The sequence below is a fragment of the Panthera leo genome, chromosome C2 (genome assembly GCF_018350215.1).
Source record: "Panthera leo isolate Ple1 chromosome C2, P.leo_Ple1_pat1.1, whole genome shotgun sequence".
Taxonomy (NCBI): domain Eukaryota; kingdom Metazoa; phylum Chordata; class Mammalia; order Carnivora; family Felidae; genus Panthera; species Panthera leo.
Window position 1 is genome coordinate 117,263,478 of NC_056687.1, and position 19,715 is coordinate 117,283,192.

The 19,715-nt window shown below is 38.0% G+C and overlaps 1 pseudogene; it reads left to right on the forward strand.

The window, feature by feature from the left end:
• The first annotated feature begins 277 nt into the window (after window positions 1-277).
• Window positions 278-19,715, forward strand: part of LOC122230271 — a 39,185-nt pseudogene continuing 19,747 nt past the window's right edge.

The window sequence follows — 19,715 nt, forward strand, 5'->3', positions numbered from 1 at the left end:
TACCTTTCTCTTCCCCTCACTCTAGAGCTGCGACAACCTTTCTCCCCGGGTCCCCCTCCCGCTCCTTTCTCATTCGGAAGCCCACGCCTCCCGGGACCACCGACCCGAGGCGCCGGAGCGCGGGGGGGCGGGGGGCGGGGTCGGAGGCCCGCGCGGCCGAGCGCCCCGGGGGAGGGTCCGGGCGAGCCGGGGCCACGCCCCCGAGCCCCGCACCGCCCCCTCCCCTCCAGGCTTTAGTTTGTTTTTAATTTGGAAAGCCCTCCTCTTCCTGCCCCCTTCCTCCGCTCCTCCTCTTTCCTCGGCTCCGCTAGGAAAGTTAGACCCTGGCGGGGCGTCGCGGGTGCCGAGCGGACGGCAGGCCCGGCGGTGAGTGGGCCTGCAGGGCGGGCGAAGAGCGGGGTCCGGGCGGTGGGCGCCGAGCTGCGTGGCGGGGGGAGGCGGGGGCCTGCGGACGTCCTGGGCTGGCCCTCGGCGGCCCGCTGCGCGGCGCGCTGCTCCCGCAGGTGGCGCGGGATTGCGAAGCGCGTCTTCCCCGAGAGGAGGCGGGACCGACGGGGAGGTGTGCGCGCTGGGAGAACCGGTTGCGCTTCCCAGTGCTTTCGGCCCGGCTTTCTTGCGCCTCCAGTCGGAAGAAGTCGCGTGGCCGGGCTACTCTCGCCACCTCTGCGTCTCTGTCCCCTGGCAGTTTCCACCTGACCGACTCCTCTTGCATGCCGTAATGAAAACTTAGCTTGATAGTTCTCATTCTTCAGGATGAGGGAACACGTGATAAGAACAAAAATACCTAAAATGTGACTGCATAAAATAAAAAAAATGCATGGCAGATTCCAATAAGTAAAGGCCAATGATACATTTCAAAAATATTTCAACGTATGATAAAGTTCTCATAATCTTTCTATAAAGAACTCAAATCGAAAACAAGAAAAACTAAGATAAAAATGGACAAATGGCAGCTTGTAAAAAAGGAGATACAATTGACTTTCAAACAACAAAAATTAGTCAACCTCGTTATTGTAAGAAACCGATCCAGCTATTCTCCCAGGTATATACCCAACAGAAATAAATACACATATATTGCACATTTTTTGAAATAGCAGAAATTTTGAAAGAACTTAAATTTCCATTAAGTAGCCAGTTAATTGCAGTCATTAAGAACAAGGTTTGTATGAATTGAAATGTGATCAATATGAAGACTTTAGTAAGTTTAAAAACAAATAAACACACAAGAGTGTCATGTGTATTATAAGGTACTATAAATATTTGTGTCCCTTCAGAATTGGTATATTGAGTCCTAATACCCAATGTGATAGTGTAGAACCTTTGGGAAATGCTGAGTTTACAAGGATGCCACCCTCATGAATGGCCTCTTATAAAAATATGAGGCAAGGAAAGATCTCTCTCCCTTCCACTTTGTGAGGTTACAGTAAGTCTGCATCTGGGAAGAGGGACTTCACCAAATCAGGCTGGCCCCCTGATCTTGGACTTCGAGCCTCCAGAACTGTGAAAAATAAATATTTGTGGTTTATAAGCCTCCCAGTTTATGCTATTTTTGTTATAGCAGCACAGATGGACTAAGACACAAGGTGTACATATTAGTTTGGTTCTTAGAATGTCTCCCAGAATACAAAGTATCTGGTATCTCTAAAGAGTAGCTTTAAAGATAAGAAATGGGGATTGGGGCAGAATGAATTTGTATTTTTCATGATATAAGTACTCCATGACTGCTTGAATTTTATGTTGTGTTTGTCTACATATAACAGCTATTCCAAAGAGTATTTTTAAATATTTATTTAAATTTATTTATTTAAATTCAAGTTAGTTAACATACTGGTTTCAGGAGTAGAGCCCAGTGATTCATCATTTGCATATAACATCCAGTGCTCATGCCAACAAGTGCCCTCCTTCATGCCCATCGCCCCCCACCCACCTCCCCTCCAGCAACCCTCAATTTTCTCTCTGTCTTTAAGAGTGTCTTATGGTTTGCCTCCGTTTTTATCTTATTTTTCCTTCCCTTCCCCTAAATTCATCTTTTGAGTTTCTCAAATGAGTTTCCACATATGAGTGAAATCATTTCTCTTTCTCAGACTTATTTTTCTTAACATAATACACTCTAGTTCCATCCACATTGTTGCAGATGGCAAGATTTCATTCTTTTGATCGCCAAGTAATATTCCATTGTGTATGTGCGTGTGTGTGTGTATATAGATAATACACACACATGCACGCACACATATCTTTATCCATTCATTAGTTGATGGACTTTTGGGCTCTTTCTACAATTTGGCCAGAAGGAATCCTTATTTTTCATGATATGAGTACTCCATGACCGCTTGAATTTTTTGTTATTGTTTGTCTGCAGATAACACCTATTCAAAACGAGTCCATTTTTATAAATGTAAGATTTCTTGTCAAAGTGATTCAATCTCATAGGCCGCATGATCTCCTGCTTTGTTATAATTTTCGATACTAGAAGACTAGATGGGTAATAATACAATAAGATGTTATCTGTTAATAGTCCAGATATAATTAACATGGTAAGTCTATTATACATCTTATATAAACCTCATGAGAACATTGTTCTTCCAATATTTTTATACTTCGTAATGGCAAAAACTATTCCTTGAAAGCTAAGATTGAGAGAGACCTAATAGTCTCTAAAGCATTTAAACTAATTTAATATACTTAATAAAATTTATCCAGGAACTGTAGTTATAGGCTTGTTTCCATTCAGTCTCATGCTTTTATTTTAAAATAAAGCCACAAGCTGACCTTTACAATCCTTAACATTCACCAAAAAGAAAAGAAGGAAATATTCTATCATATACCGTTTGTTTGGACAGTCATAGCATGAATAAAATAAGGAATATATTCATTTAGATTACAAAAATGGTAATATAAAATTGATTAGATTTTGCCAAATGTCATTTAGTCCTAGTGAAAAGCATTCACTTCTCAAGTTTTTTTTTTAATGATCGATTCCATGATAATACATAATTAAATGAATACATTACATTTACAGTTCTAATAATAAAAGATACCGTGAAATTACGGATATCTGTATATTTATGTTATCTCATAGTAATAAATGTTTATTTATCTTATTCGTGCAAAGCCTATATAGTGACTTTTAGGTTAGTTTTTCTATTCCCAGCATATGTGACAGGAAACTAGTAAGGTGCCAACACCAACGTGCTGAATAGGAGTAACTGAATTCTTCATAGTCGTTGGATTTGACTTCTTATTGAGCCCACACAGCTATCTAGATCTTTCTCTTTTTTAATTTTTTTTTAACATTTATTTATTTTTTGAGAGAGTATGAGCGGTAGAGGGGCAGAGAGAGAGGGAGTCACAGATTTGGAAGCAAGCTCCAGGCTCTGAGCTGTCAGCACAGAGCCCGATGCAGGGCTCCAACTCAGGAACGTGAGATCATGACCTGAGCCAAAGTTGGATGCTTACCCAACTGAACCACCCAGGCACCCCCCTTTTTTTTTTTTTATTTTTGATTTTTAATGTTTGTTTTTTTAACAACAGCTATCTAGATCTTAAGTAACCAAGAAACTGATGAAACTCATCAACACAGTATACTGCAAGAGCCAAGATTAAAAACCTATTAAGAGAATTGAACTTGAAAGAGTGTGCATAAACTATGCCTCTGGTGAACTCAGAAGGTCTTTTTACTTACAGATTCACTACAAGAGACTACTTTGTCAGTTCTGGGGTTTTCTATAGATTAACTTTTATTTAATTTTTCAAGGTCATCACAACAAATACATGTTACTTTTATATTTTTAATTTAGTGGTATTGGGCGTTCTAAATGTAAATAGGCGTTTTTGCTGCTACTATAGATGACTTCAAATTACAGTGATTCTTGCCTTTTTTTCTTTGCTTTGCTATAAAATATACATATAAAATTTGTTGTAAAATATAATATATACATATATAAAATATACCATTTTAACCATTTTTAAGTGTATGGTGCAGTGGCAGTTCTATTTTTATTATTTTTTCAACTTATTGAGATTATTACAATCTATTATACATTGCTTACATTTTATTTCCTCTAGGTTTTTCAGACTTTTTGAAAACAAAATTATCCACATTATAATTACTCATATTATAAACATTTTATGATTTTTGCAAAAGGAACCATACCTTTTATAGCTGGCAATAAGATTGTATCAGGGGGTTTCACTATAATTTATTTACTTAAGCATTATGAAATATGTGCATTATTTTTCTTGAGTTTCAACATGATGAAAAATATGCAGTGTTTACACTGTCCAGAACAAATTCAAGTATAACTGTTTAAAAATATATTTGGGGCGCCTGGGTGGCTCAGTCGGTTAAGCATCTGACTTTGGCTTAGATCATGATCTCATGGTTTGTGAGTGAGTTCAAGCCCTGCGTCAGGCTCTGTGGTGACAGCTCGGAGCCTGGAGCCTGCTTCGGATTCTCTGTCTCCGTCTCTCTTTGCCCCTCCCCCACTTGTGCTGTCTCTCTTTATCAAAAATAAATAAAATATTAAAAAAATATATATTTAGCCATTTTCTTTTTCTGAAGCATTTTGGATAATATTTACATGCTTGAGAAGGTAGGAAGATGACTAAACATTTTGGAGATATTTTCATTAAATTGACAAAAAGTTTGGGAGATAAGCCAATTGTTTGTAGGAACAGTATATATCCTATTAATCATCCATTTTTAAAATATTTACTATTTTAGATACTCCAGAATAGTATTTTAACTGGTTTAGTAAATGATTAATGTTACAATATAAGAATATACATTTACTTAAAAAAATCTTCAGCAACTTGACCTAATACAAAAATCACAACAAAATGCCTCTTTTAAAGTTTGCTATAGAAGGTTTCAATTTGTATTTCAATTTTATTCTCAATTATTTTTGTATTATTTTAATATCAAAGGTTTATATAGTTGCAAGTTTTTCAGAAAGTACCCAAGAGAAAAGAAATAATCTGTAAATTTGATCATGTCTTAGGTTCTTGGGATCATTCCCCTAGGTCATAATTACTTACCTTTAGGTAATTCTATAATTCTGTAATTGAATAAGTACATGCATACAATAAAAAAGACACTAATTCCTTTTTTAAAAAGCAGAAGTTATTTTTTTTTTATCTTGGATTGGATTTTGGTAGCAGAGACAGACCGCTGTCCCAGGAATGAATAGTAATAGGTAAGTTTGAACAAATGATGACTTGAGAGATGACAGAAGTGAAATCTGGGGTGCCCGCCATGGTTCATGACACAGTTTGTCATACCTGTGCACAGTCCTTCATTAAGACCCACCTATGCAGCGTTTTTTTGCAGCAAATTTCATCATCTTGAGATTGGATGCCAATATGACCTAATAGATGATCATTGCCCATAGCTAAATTTTATCCCAGCTAGCTATTCAGTCTTGAATTCGATAAATTTACAGCGGTGTAATCACATTTTTAAGAAGAAAAGGAAAGCTTCTGTTTATATTTTAAAGGTTCTCTAAATGTACATGAGAAATGTAAATCAGTCAGGTTGCAGATAGAGAATAGAGTGTTATCAGTAAATATTTCAGTGGTACCAGGAAGTTATGCTTATTTGTATACAATCCCAAGTTGTATTTGGGAGTAAACCCAGTATAATATGAGGTCAGTTTCAGGGATACTGCTGCATGATCGCCTTTGAGTTGAGCAGATCCTTGAAAAATAAACAGTCCCAGAGAGTTCACCATAGTTAAGACCTATTATTTTTATTAATTTAAAAACATTTTCTAATTTCCCATGGATTATTGAGAAATATTTCATTTCTAAGTTTTGAAGGTTTTTCTCTTATCCATGAGTTAGTGGTCCCTAGTTTAATTCCATTATGGTCAGAGAACAAACTTCATGCAATATAACATATATATTTAGTAATTAATATTCAAAAATTAAAACCCCATAAACTGATATTTCTGATCATTGGGGTCTTAAATTATCGGTATATAAATGCCGCATCTTTATACATCCATCCACTCCTTATAAACATACTTTAAACTTCTGAAAAAAAAATTTCAGTCTTTCTCTTTAAAAAATTCTAATTTCTTTGTTCTTGTCATTGAAGTTAGTTTTAACTTTACATTTAACAAGAGTTACCTGTTCAGGAATTTTGAAATATGGCTATTTAACCTATCTTTTCCAGCCTTGTGGTTTGATATTGTAAATAATTTAACATAATAATCCTAGAAGAAAACAAAGGTAGTAAGCTTTTTGACATTAGTCTTAATGATACTTTTGCATCTGTCTCATCAAACAAGTACAGCAAAAGCTAAAATAAGCAAGTGGGACTAAATCAAACTGAAAAACTTTTGCATAGTTGCGGAAACCATCATCAAAATGAAAAGGCAAACTACTGAATAGGAGAAGATATTTATAATGATATATCTGATAAGGGATGAATGTCCAAAACATAAAGAGCTCCTATAACTCAATATGAAAAAAACAAAAAGTTCGGCTAAAAATGGGCAGAGAATATGAACAGTCATTTTTCTAAAGAAGACATACAGACTTCCAACCGGCCCACAAAAAGATGAACCGCCTCATTAACCATCAGGAAAATGCAAATCAAAACCACAATGAGATATCACACTGTCAGAATGGCTGTTACCAAAAGACAAGAAATAACAAGAGTTGGTGAGGATGTGACAAAAAGGGAACCGTTGCGCACTGTTGGAAATATAAATTATTTCAGTCACTATTAAAATAGTATGGAGTTCTCAAAAAATTAAAAAATTACCATACAATCCAGCAATCCCACTTCTAGGTAGGAGAATGGACTACGTAGGTGAAGAGGATTAAGAAATACAGTTTTCCAGTTATAAAAAATAAATAAATATGATGGGGCTATAATGTACAACACAGGGAACATAGTCAATGTTACAACTTTGTATGGTGACAAATGGGAACTAGACTTAATGTGACCTTTTAGCAATGTATGTAAATATTGAATAATTGTGCTGTACACCTGAAACCAATACAATATTATATGCCAAATATTCTTCAAGAAAAAAGAAATTAACCAAATACGATCATTTCAAAATAGCTCAAAGACCATGCCTACCTGATTATGAAATGAACTTCAAATTCAAAGAAACATATGTTTGAACGGGTCATTTCCACTTTTGATTCTACCAAATCTGTCACCAGAACTGCTAGGTTTTGTAGAGACACTAAAGAGTGGCTCATTAAAATATATTTACTTTTCTAGTCGGTTTTCCCTCCCCACCCTACCTCAGAGGCAAGTACCAAAGGGATCTGGTGTAGCTGAAAGGCAAGCATCTGCAGCCGTTGAGGCACATGCGGAGCTGTGGCTTTGAGGGAGCTAGGTTGCCCATGCTTGGGTCCTGGAGAGATGCCTTTGAGCTTCTCTGTGCTACTGTTTCCCTCTCTGTTATGCTACCTGTTCTCTAGAACTTTTTACAAAATGAAATGGATTGATATTTCTAAACTGTCTTCGAAGGTGCGGGGGAAGTGACAGTTTAAAGACAGAGATGGTCAATAATGATGGGATCAAATTCTGATTCGATAGATTGGCCATAAAAATAATAATCAGTTTTGGATATCTCAGGTATCTTAGCCTTCCCCATACGCTGATGTAAGCTTAAGAAGTTTCAGAAATGTTCAGAAAAGAAGGTAAGCAAAAGAATGCTTATTAAGTTTAGGGAATTCACCACAAGAATCTAGTTACACCCTCAATGTGTAAGCTTGGGAAGGAGCAGAGTCCATATTTCTGGGTCTCCCTGCCAAATCTGATATGAATCATTCCTTATTAACAATTTCACTGTGCCTGTACTGGAAAATATGTGTTAATTTTGATTTATTCACTTATAGAATGCTAGCAACTCAACTATGTTGATGTTCAATACAGAATCCACAGGCAAGCTAAATGGAGATACGTTGCATTTGTTATTTTATTTTATTATTATTATTTTTTTGCATTTGTTATTTTAAACTTCTAGTTGGGGAGGCTGCTTGCCTAAGTACCCATTACATTTGTATTTGTCCTTATCTTGCTTCATTTGAAGAAATTAATAAATTATATAGTTTTGAACTAGCAATAGATGATTTGAAGTGTCTCTTACAAAAGGAGGAATCAGATCCTTTTGAATGTGAGGTTAAAACTGCATAACAGTACTGTATATCTGCTATTCTACACTATGTCTTGCATTTTTCTAAAATCTATTAAGCCAGTATAAGTTAAATTTTGTTTTGAGCAGTGCATTACTAGTATTTTCAAGTACTAGAAGGAATTAATTCTATTTAATGGTATTATAAAACGATAGCCATAATTTTCATGTAGTAATTTGACAACGATTAAAGGAAATGAATATTCAGTGCTAAGATGTTCATTCATATGTGATATGGGCTTAAACAGAAGGACCCTTACTAGAAAGAAAATATCTGGGCATAATGTTCCCAAATTCACCTATAGACCCAAAATCTTAACATAAATTATTTTATACCAAGGCAATAGACAATAACCATATGTACGTAAAAACATTTATGTGAAAGGCTATTTTATAGTATTAATCATAATACCAAGAAAAATTAAAGCAATAACAAAATAGTTTGAATGAGTTAAGGTAAAGCCATTAATAGATTGCTTTGTAGTTACTAAAGTTGTGGTTTCAGAAATATTTGTTACATCCAAAATGTATATTCATTAATGTATGACTATAATTGTAGTCTAATTTTATTGTAAGATGTATTGTAACTCACTCTGCATGCATACACACAGAAATTCACATACACACAAATGGATTATGCCAACATTTTAGGGATGATTACTTTGGGAAGGTAAGAACGATGATGTAGCTCATTTCTTCTTTATGACTTTTTGTGTTCCTTGATTTTCTGTAGATACTTATTACTTTGATAATAAAAACAATGTTTTATTGTATGTGTATGTTATTGTAATAATTTTCTAAAATTTCCAGCATGCTGGGGTGCCTGGGTAGCTCAGTCCGTTAAGCACGCAACTTTGGCTCAGGTAATGGTCTCACAGTTAGTGAGTTCAAGCCCCGCAACAGGCTCTGCGGTGACAGCTTGGAGCCTGGAGCCTGCTTTGGATTCTGTGTCTCCCTCACTCCCTGCCCCTCCCTCACTCACACTCTGTCTCTCTCTGTCTGTCTCTCTCAAAAATAAAAAAATAAATAAACACTTAAAAAAAATTGAAATTTTCAGCATGCTAATGCTGGAGGAGGTCATCGAGAGGATGTGACCACCATTTGACCTGTGAGCTGGACCTGGGCACTTGTGACTCATCCCCTCTCCTGTCCTTGGAATATGTACTCTACGTGCTTTCGCCAGCTGCCTCAGGACACAGCGTTGAGATAGTAATGTGGTGATGAGACCTCGTGGATGGTGTATGTGACAACCCAGGTGAGTCCTCCATATGAACTTATAAGATTCTGGTGGTGGGTGTAAAGATCTACTCACAGCCTGCAGCCATCCAAGACCAGCCTTGTGTGTAAGGTCCCTTGTTTATTAAACTTGCTACCTGCCAATCTGGAGTGGTCTGCCTTTTTGTCCCCCCCACACACACCCCCCCCCAGCTGCCTGTGGAGACTGGTTTCAGATTACATTCCAGAAGCTACCAAGGTTGTGAACTAAGCTTTAATCTACCTATAACAATTAAATTGGAACAGCCGTCTATGGATGTAGAAAAATAAATAACGTATTAACCTTTTACTGCAAAGACTACTAAATGATTCATTTTTAAGCACAGCATACTTACTTAGTTAGGATTATTGGCACATTAACATGTATGAACCCAGCCTATATCCCTACTGTGAAATACGAGTTATGAAATTTGAACACTTTAAAAGTATTGTTCCTATTTACTAAGAGCTTTATCAAGGCTCTCACATAAACAAGCATAATTGTATAAATAGTCTCTCATTTTATATCGTAAAGCCTACTATAGTAACATAGAGTAAAAATACTCTATTTTTCATATTGCAGGGTTGCAAAAAAAGACCTCTATGTTAAAGATTTAATGGATATTATATTTTCCTAATTTTCAGGTGTTTTTAACACTTTGTATCACCTGCTCTTTTAAGTCTATTGCTATTGCTATCTAAATGCATTCATCTGAATGATACGACATGATGAAGCTATACTCAACTAACAGCGAACCCTGCAGACACTTGAGATGCACTCTCTTTTGTCTTTCAGTTAGCTAGGAATAGAAAAGACCCCTTCCACAATGTCTCCATTTTATTTCAGTCCATTCCAGTATTAATGCTTCGTGTAAAACAATGCTCCTGAAACTTTACCTGCTAGAATTATAAACAGTGGAGTTGAGGAAGAAGCTAGTGGAGACAGCAGGTAGCCCAGCATAAAATCTTATGCATGGGTGCTCAATACTTGTTAAAAGGCTAACAGCTTTTTTATAGGCTATTCTTGAATATAGATATTTATTCTTGGTCTTTTCATTAGTTTATATATTTTATCTATTGAAATAATAGTAATAATGAAACTTTATTGAGGGCTTGCCTGTGCCAGGCACCGTTTTAAATGCTTTCTACACAGGGTAGTTTTCATCTTTACAACAAGAGTTCTGTACGTGGATCTAACTATGATCACACCGTGTTATGTAGGATAACCCGACAACAAGGAGATTGCTTGATTCACCCCCCATTAAGGACATCTCTGGAACTTGAACCCACACTTGGACCACTGTCTACGCCATCTGAAGTGTGCCAGCAGTGGCTGTTAATCCCTTGTATCCGTGTTAATCCCATAGAGGAAGATGGAGTGTAGCAGCTGCAGAAGATTTACAGAAACCATTTTCCCTGCTCCCGGTAAGTAAGAATCAGAAGGAATTGTCCAGACAGTGACTCCCTGGCTTTCTTTTCTCCCCACTCACAGTTGAAGGCACTGGAGACAGGCAGGACCCAGGGTTTTAGATTGCATGTGCAGGTTCCCACGTCTCATGCCTCAAGAATTGCAAGATGACGTATCCAGCAGCTCCTTTGCCTAGTGGATAGGACACCTTCCAATATATACACGGCTGCAAAGGGCTGACCATTCTGGTTTTGTGATTGAGGTTTTAGATGTCCATGGTGTGGGCTTGAGAGTTTGTGTTTTCATTGAGCTTTGTTAGCCCATCACTGTTGACAAAGTTGGAATTGAAAAGCAAGATACTGAGCAGCTGCAGTGTTGGATGCAGCAAGCACCATGTTGATGCTCTTGCTGTGGGATGCCTTCTATGCCATCAGAGCTGCCTTGCAAAAGCAGCAAACCATAACTTCACCAACCTCGTCCTGTCCAGCCTCATGGCTCCTTCCTTCTTCCCTCCCGCTGTCACCACTAACTTCCTCCTCACCTCTGCTGTTTATAATTCTAGCAGGTAAATTTTCAGGAGCATTGTTTTACACTAAACATAATACTGGAATGGGCTACAATAAAATGGAGACATTGTAGAAGGGGTCTTTTCTATTACTAACCCAGCTCCTATCCTTATGATTGTTACTTTAAATTCTGATTCAGGCATATTACTTATGTCTGTTTCAGTTAGATTCCCAGCTGTGGCCTCTTCTTGTTTTTTCTTTTGGAATCAATATCTCCTTCTTGGCATTTTCTCTAGCTCTTTTTTTCTATGTATTAGGAAAGCCTTTTATATTTCCTGCTACTGAGAGTAATGGCTTTATGAAGCAGAGGTCATACACTGTCCAGGGCCCGGTGCCTTCAGAAAGTGTCTCCAGTGTATGCTATGTGCACTCTGCTGCTGTGTTTTGGCTACTCTTTCCCTTAGGTCACTCCTCTCCGGAATTTCCCCTTGCCTGCAGTGGGGAGTGTTTGGACCTTGGCCAGAGTGTGGCAGGTTTTAATTACGTGTTCTCTGGTCCGCTTGCTCTTTCCACTAAAGCTGAAGCTTTGCAGCACTCTGTGGTCAGTGGACATGGTGCATGCAAGGGCTTGTATTGGTCTTCCAGGGGAGGGGCCCACTGCTCTGTTTGTCAGACACATTTGCCCCAGAAAAGCAGCATGAGCAGAGCATAGGGGGCAGGGCTTGGTGTAGGTAGTTCAGACCACCATTGTTGGCACTGTGCTGCTTACTGAAGTTAGTTTATGCTAAGGGGCAGCGAGGAAAATGGCTCCAGCCAACTCTCTAGTCCGCACAGAGGGGAGTGCACACCTGCTGCTGCCTGGGAAGCCTTCCCAGAAGAGCTAATAATCTCCCCTGTTTGTGTCCCAGGCGTTTCGTAGATCACTGCCTTCACCATGTCTGTCTGGGCCATCTGCCGGCCTGGTAGCCCAGTGCACCTGTGTTCTATCCCAGGCAGGCCGACTGAGTTTTAAAATTCCAAACTAGAGATTTGGCATGGCAGGGACCCTTGCTTGGTTCTTTGGGGGAGGGTCTCATTACTCTGGGACTGGTGCAGGTTTGTCCCAGAAGGGCAGTCCCACCAAAGCACAGGGGCATGGAGTTTGGAGTGAAGCACAGCAAAGAGCCAGTGTCCCGGCTAGCTGCCCTTAGCAGGTGTCTCTGCACCTGTGCTGAGGGGTAAGGGAGTGAAATGGCAATACCCCTCTCCCAGATGTGCCCCAGATGTGTTTGTTCTGTTAGTCCTTAGATTGGTTTCTTGGGTATTCAGAATGATTTGATATTTATCTAGCTGTGCTTGAGGTCTGGGGCAAGTCTAGGGTCCTCCTGCTACTCTGCCATCTTAGTCCCCCCCCCCCTTTTCAACCTATGGCACCTTTTGCTCTTGCTGAGAGATGGAGAAGGCTGAAAACAATCCGCTGAATGTTAAGGAACAGTTATGTTGGCAATATGTATGCTTATATCAACTGGAAATTATTCTGCCTCATGTAACATGCTAACTAAATAGAGACATGTTGTTATAATAACAGATAGTATGCAAATTCTGAGATTGTAAAAGAAAGAAATATTGTATAAGAAGGAATTGAGAACACTAGGTGGTAGGGAAAAATTGGCATCTCGAAGGAGAGGGAAGGTTAAACCATGAGCATTTGCAGCATACGAGGCAGTGTGCAGGTATATTTTACTTTGTTTAAATTCATTGATACTAGTTGATTTTTAGAACATCTTTATAGATTGGTTTAGTTTTTACTTGAATCAGGTTTAAATTCTAATTTCTGACTGATTTAATTGAGAGCTATTAATTTATGAGAACTATTAAATTTCTTTATCAATTTCAGGCATGCTTGATTATAAGAACTACATGCTGTCTCTTGATAAAAATACAGATTTCTACCTAAGACTTAGAGTACAGAATTCTGCATTTTTTCTCAATAATACTTATTTTTTAAAAAAATTCAAATCTGTATTTTTATCTAGATTCATTGGTCATTAAAATTATGGTAAGTTACTGGATATATGAATGGATGGATGGATAGATAGAAATAGGCCCCTTAAAATCTATTCTAATAAATTTCATTATGAATCCCTAGAAGTTAGAAATTCCTAAACTTAACCTCGAAGGTAACAACAAACCTTTAGTTAGAAAAACATTACTCTCAAAATGTAGCTGTCAGATGGTTCTTGTTTAATGTGAAGTAAAGTCATACATCTGAAAACATGTATTTAAACATATATGTATCTTTTACAGAATAATAACCCATCTTCCCTGTCCTTAAGAATGTGAACAAATCTTTTAATGTACTGTTAGATTCGATTTGCTAATATCTTGCTAAGAATTTTTGCATTCTTATTCATCCGGGATATTGGTCTGTAATTCTCCTTTTTAATAGGGTCTTTGTCTAGTTTGTCTAGTTTTGGAATCAAAGTAATGCTGGCCTCATAGAAGGATTTGTAAGTTTTCCTTCCCTTTCTATTTTTTGGAACAGTTTTAGAAGAGTAGGTATTAACTCTTCTATAAATGTTCAGTAGAATTCCCCTGGGAAGCCATCTGGCCCTGGACTGTTACTTGTTTGGAGATTTTTGATTACTGATTCAATTTCTTGGGTGATTATGGGTCTATTCAATTTTCTATTTTTTCCTGGTTCAGTTTTTGTAGTTTATGTGTTTCTAGGAATTTATCCATTTCTTCCGTATTGCCCAATTTGGTGGTATATCGTTGCTCATAATGTTCTCTTATAATGATTTGTATTTCTGTGGTATTGGTTGTGAACTCTCTTCTTGCATTCTTGATTTTATTTATTTGGGTCCTTTCTCTTTTCTTTTTGGTAAGTCTGGCTAGGGGTTTATCAATTTTGTTACTTCTCTCAAAGATACAGCTCCTAGTTTCATTGATCTGTATTTTTTGGTTTCTGTATCATTTATTTCTGCTCTATATTATTTCCCTTCTGTGGATGGAACTAGAGTGAATTATGCTAAGTGAAAAAAGTCAGTCAGTGAAAGACAAATACCATATGATTTCACTCACATGTGGAATTTAAGAAACAAAACAGATGAACATATGGGAAGGGAAGGAAAAATAAACTAAGATAAAAACAGAGAAGGAGGCAAGCCATAAGAGACTCTTAACTAGAGAGAACAAACTGAGGATTTCTGGAAGGGAGGGAGGTGGGGGATGTGCTAAATGGGTGATGGGCATGAAGGAGGGCACTTGTTGGGATGAGTACTGGGTGTTATATGTAAGTGATGAATCATTAAATTCTCCTGAAACCAATACTACACTATATGCTATATGTTAACTAACTTTAATTTAAATAAAATCTTGGAAGAAAAAAAAGTTTTTAAAAAACCAGTGTGTTCAAAAAAAAAAAAAGATTTAGTACATTAGCAGGAAACTAGAGTCCCTTTTTCCTCATCACTCCCCCACAGGTAAACATTGACTGGTTATTGTGTTATGTCACTAGCTTCTTTGTAAAGTTTTACCTTCACGTATATATCTGAAAAACATATTTAGTTTTCTGCCTTTAAACATAAAAGTAAAATCATACATGCTCTTTAGTGCCTTACTTTTTTTGCTCAATGTTATATTTTTGAGATTCATCCATGATGATAGGTGTGATTCTAATTTGTTTCCACTGCAGTGTAGTATTTACATGATTAGACTAAAATTTATTTAGTCTGTCATTGATGGACAATAAAAATGTTTGCAGTTTATCTTCATATGCACTGTGGTGTCAAGAACATTCTTATATATATCCTCTGTGTACCACATACAAGAGTTGCTCGAAAGTATGTACCTAGGGATGTCCAGGAATGAAGGTTCTAGAAGGGTATGATTGTTTTTCTAAATCCCAGGGATTCCTATCATTGGAAGGTAGGACCAATGTCCTGAATTCCTTTGGCTGGCCAACAGTTGCACACTTCATCTTTCTGGTGTGCTGCAGAATCCTTTTATACCTCTTGAGACACCGTATTAGTAACTTAGGCTTAAGGGACAGAGTGGCGATGGTCCAAGCCTAGTGGGTCTCTTTGTTCCATACTTAGGGGACAACATTGGGACTGAGAATCTATATACTAGCTTACCTCATGACAACATTCTTGAGTCAACTCAGTGTTTATAATGATCACTCACATGCTGTTCCTTGACCTGTTCTACATCAGTGACTTTCCACTTCGCTTGAACAGCACAAATGACCACATTCTAAATTCTGATCCACAAGATGGCATAGTGGAAAGAACATAGGCTTTGGATTCAGAAGGAATTGACTTTAGTGAGCTTGATCACTTAATAAGCACATCGTTAATTTGTTTCATTGCTCTGAGTCTGTTTTGTCATCTATAAAACTGGGATAATAGTTTGTACCTTACAGACACGTTATAATTAGAGATAATATGCAAATTGCTTGGCCATTTACCTGACCCTTGCTATGCATTCACTAAACTATAGCTTTGGTTAGTATTGTTCTAGTTATTTGTCATCATCTTCAGAAATCTGGAAATACTATTAATTCATTTTTTTGATGATAACCTCACTTTTTTTCCTTGCCTGATTGAATTAACTAAATCTGCATGCTCCCCCTCTTAAAAATTTCATCTCAACTTCTAGTTTCCTACCCTGAGTTATTCTCATAATGTTCACTTATAAATGTTTTGTGCTTTGGTCTTAATTTTTATTTTGGAGAACAGGATTATATATAGGCATACTTCATTTTATTGTGTTTGCAGATACTGTTTTTTTTTCCCCCGACAAATTAAAGGTTTGTGGCAACCCTGTATTGTTGAGCAAGTTTATTTGTGCCATTTTCCCAACAGTATTTGCTCATTTTACGTCTCTGTGTCACATTTTGGTAATTCTCATAATGTTTCATTTTTTAAATTATTATTATATTTGAATTACATTCAAATAAATTATTATATTTGAGTTAACATTCAAATAAATTATTGTATTTGAATTACATTATTTGAATTTAAATTATTACTATATTTGAATTAAAATTTTAACACATGAGTTACTTCTTATGAATGAGCTTCTTTGCTTTTTTGCTTGAGAAGGAATCTACTCCTGGTGAAGATGCCATGAAACTGCCAAAATGACAAAGGATTTAAAATATTACGTAGTTGGGGGCGCCTGGGTGGCTCAGTCGGTTAAGCGGCCGACTTCAGCTCAAGTCATGATCTCGCAGTCCGTGAGTTCAAGCCCCACATTGGGCTCTGTGCTGACAGCTCAGAGCCTGGAGCCTGTTTCAGATTCTGTATCTCCCTCTCTCTGACCCTCCCCCCTTCATGCTCTGTCTCTCTCTGTCTCAAAAATAAATAAACGTTAACAAAAATTTTTTTTTAAAAAATAAGATATTACGTAGGGGTTCCTGGCTGGCTCAGTGGACCATACAGTGTTTGGTTTCAGGGTCGTGAGTTTGAACCTCATGTTGGATTTGTTAGATTTTTAGATTACTAAAAAAAATAAATGAACTTAAAAAAATATATTACATAAACTTAGTTGGTAAAGTAGTGGCAGGATTTGAGGGGAATGACTTATTTATTCATTAATGTTTATTTATTTTTGAAACAGAGAGAGACAGAGCATGAACGGGGGAGGGTCAGAGAGAGAGAGGGAGACACAGAATCTGAAACAGGCTCCAGGTTCTGAGCTGTCAGCACAGAGCCCGACGCGGGGCTTGAACTCACGAACCGCAAGATCATGACCTGAGCCAAAGCCGGACGCTTAACCGACTGAGCCACCCAGGCGCCCCGAGGAATGACTAATTTTGAAAGAAGTTCTGCTGTGGGTAAATGCTATCAAACAGCATCACATGTTGCAGAGAAATCATTCGTGAAAGAAAAAGTCAGTCGATGGGTCACACTTCATGATCTTAAGAAATTGCCACAGCCACCCCAACTTCAGTAGTGACCACCCTGATCAGTCAGCAGCCATCAACAATGACACAAATGCTCCACCAGCAAAAAGATTATGTTCGCCTTAATTTATAAAGATGACTGACAACATAGGTTAATGCTTTTGAAAGAAAAGTAGTGGTGCAGTTTCCCTAGAAATGAGAGGCATGGGACACAATGCAGAGCCACAGAAGGAACACCACTTGTGATCAGGAAGAAGCAGAAGAAGCTAGAAGAGCCAGCCCTTAGATTATGGCCTTTATTGGGGTTTGGCAGGACCATGGTGGAGGGGTGAGGGCAAGGCAATGCAGGGCAAACAACTGAGGAATGGCTGGTTTGAATAATTCTGGCAAACTCTAAGCCAAAGAATAGCTTCTAGTTACCTGGTCCTGGCCCCGGGAAGATTAAAGTGAGGGAATGTTATCTCCTGGGGTGGACAGGCCGGATAAAGGAAGTAGGTAGAGCTCTGGGGCAGTTCGCTTGTATCAAAGGCATGTTCCTGTCAGAGCCCTTTGCTATTTCTAAGAATTGGCTAGCCCTGAGAGAGTTAGTCTCTCCCTAGCCAGATCATTTATATTTTTAAGATGTAAAAACATCTTTCGTAATAGAAAAATAAGTACACTTGCAAACATACGCACACAACATTTTCTGTTAATTATTTATCTTCTTTTGGCCTTTTCTGAAGCATGTCTTAATTTAAACTTTTAATTCCTACCCTCCCCAGTCCCCACCGTTTTCCCTACCATCTTCCTCTCTAGTTCAGTTAATGGCATTGTCATCAACTCAGGTACCCTGGCCTGAACACTGACACCCAATCTTGACTCCTCTTAGTGCATCAGAAACTCCTGCAGGTTCTGCTTCTGACCACATTTCACCCTGTCCGTGTTACCTGCTTGTCTAAGCCAGCATCGGGCTCACCTGGATTACTGCTGCCATCCAGTCTTCACTGCGTACTTCCACTGTTGCCCCCTCAAGATAAAGTATAATCAGATCTCATCACTCCACTGATGAAAGTCCTCTGAAGATTTCCCAGCTGCAGTTACAGCAAATCGCAAATGTTTTGCCTCAGCCTTCAGGTGTGATCAGGCTTGTCTCCATCTCTTCCCTCCGTTCTCCTCATTCCTTGTGTCCCAGTCATACCTGACCTCTTTGTCACCCCTGAGTATTCCGAACTCAGTGCCACCTCAGGGCCTTTGCACATATTTCCTGTTGTCCTACAACTCTCTTCCTACATTTTTAGTGTAATGCCGCCTTTTGTAGTTCAAATAGCTCAAAGTTACCTCCTGGGAGAGGCTTTCCCTGAACGTCCTGGGAGTGCCATCCATGTTTTTCCTGAACTGTTTACTTTGTTTCTTTATAACTATACTACCTCAATTTAATCTGAAATATTTGTTAATGTGTTTTTAATCTCATGGCACTAAATTAGGATCTCCGGCACGATGTTACTCTGGTTTATTACTGTATTTTCAACGTCTATAGTAGTACCTACACAATAGGTGCCCAGTAAATATTTGTTGGATTAATGAAAAAATGTATGAAACGTAACTAGAGACAAAAAAAAATCATAAAACTTGTTACATGTATCATGAATTAATAGTAATATATACATAATATATAAATTTGTATAAATATCTTAGAGCATTAAAGCATTTTATTTTTTTAGTATTCATTAGAATTCTTCAAAAATATCAGCATGTCTTTTGTGAACGAACTTTATTATGCCTTGTTAAAAACTGTTTTTTGAATGCTTATTTATTTTTGAGAGACAGAGACAGAGCAGGAACCAGGGAGGACAGAGAGAGAGGGAGACACAGAATCCGAAACAGGCTTTAGGCTCTGAGCGGTCACCACAGCTGTCAACACGGGGCTCAAATCCATGAACTGCGAGATCATGAGCCGTAGTCAGACACTTGACAAACTGAGCCACCCAGGCACCCCTATTATGACTTGTTTCAAATGTGAATTATAGGACTGTTTTCCTTAATAGCACTTTCAGTTTGTTTCATTTGGAAATTGCTTTTATTGTTTAACATTTGGATAATGTAAATATGTCCATTCATTTATAAATATGAACATTCCTATCTTCCTATATTTGGCATAGAAAGGACTAAAGGAGACTTTTATTGGTTGCGTCTAAAGAAAGATACTTAAAATACTTGAGACAAATGAGGTAGGAAAATTAAGGGTAGGGAAAAAAGTCCAACACAAGAGGTGATAGTAATAAAAAGCTTTCCTTGATGGAAGAGGTCTGAAAAGTGGGCCCTGAGTTTTCTAGCAAATGATGTAAGGTGAGAAATATTACATTTATGGGACTTATGTTTTCTAGGAGTTAAAAGTCAACCAGTTCTTTCAGAGAAACTGAGCCGTTCCTCACACTGAGGTCAGGGAGCAGTGTCTCCAATCTCAATGAAAGGACAGGGTGTAACATGAAACGTGACCTCAGCACCTTCCTTTCGGTAAT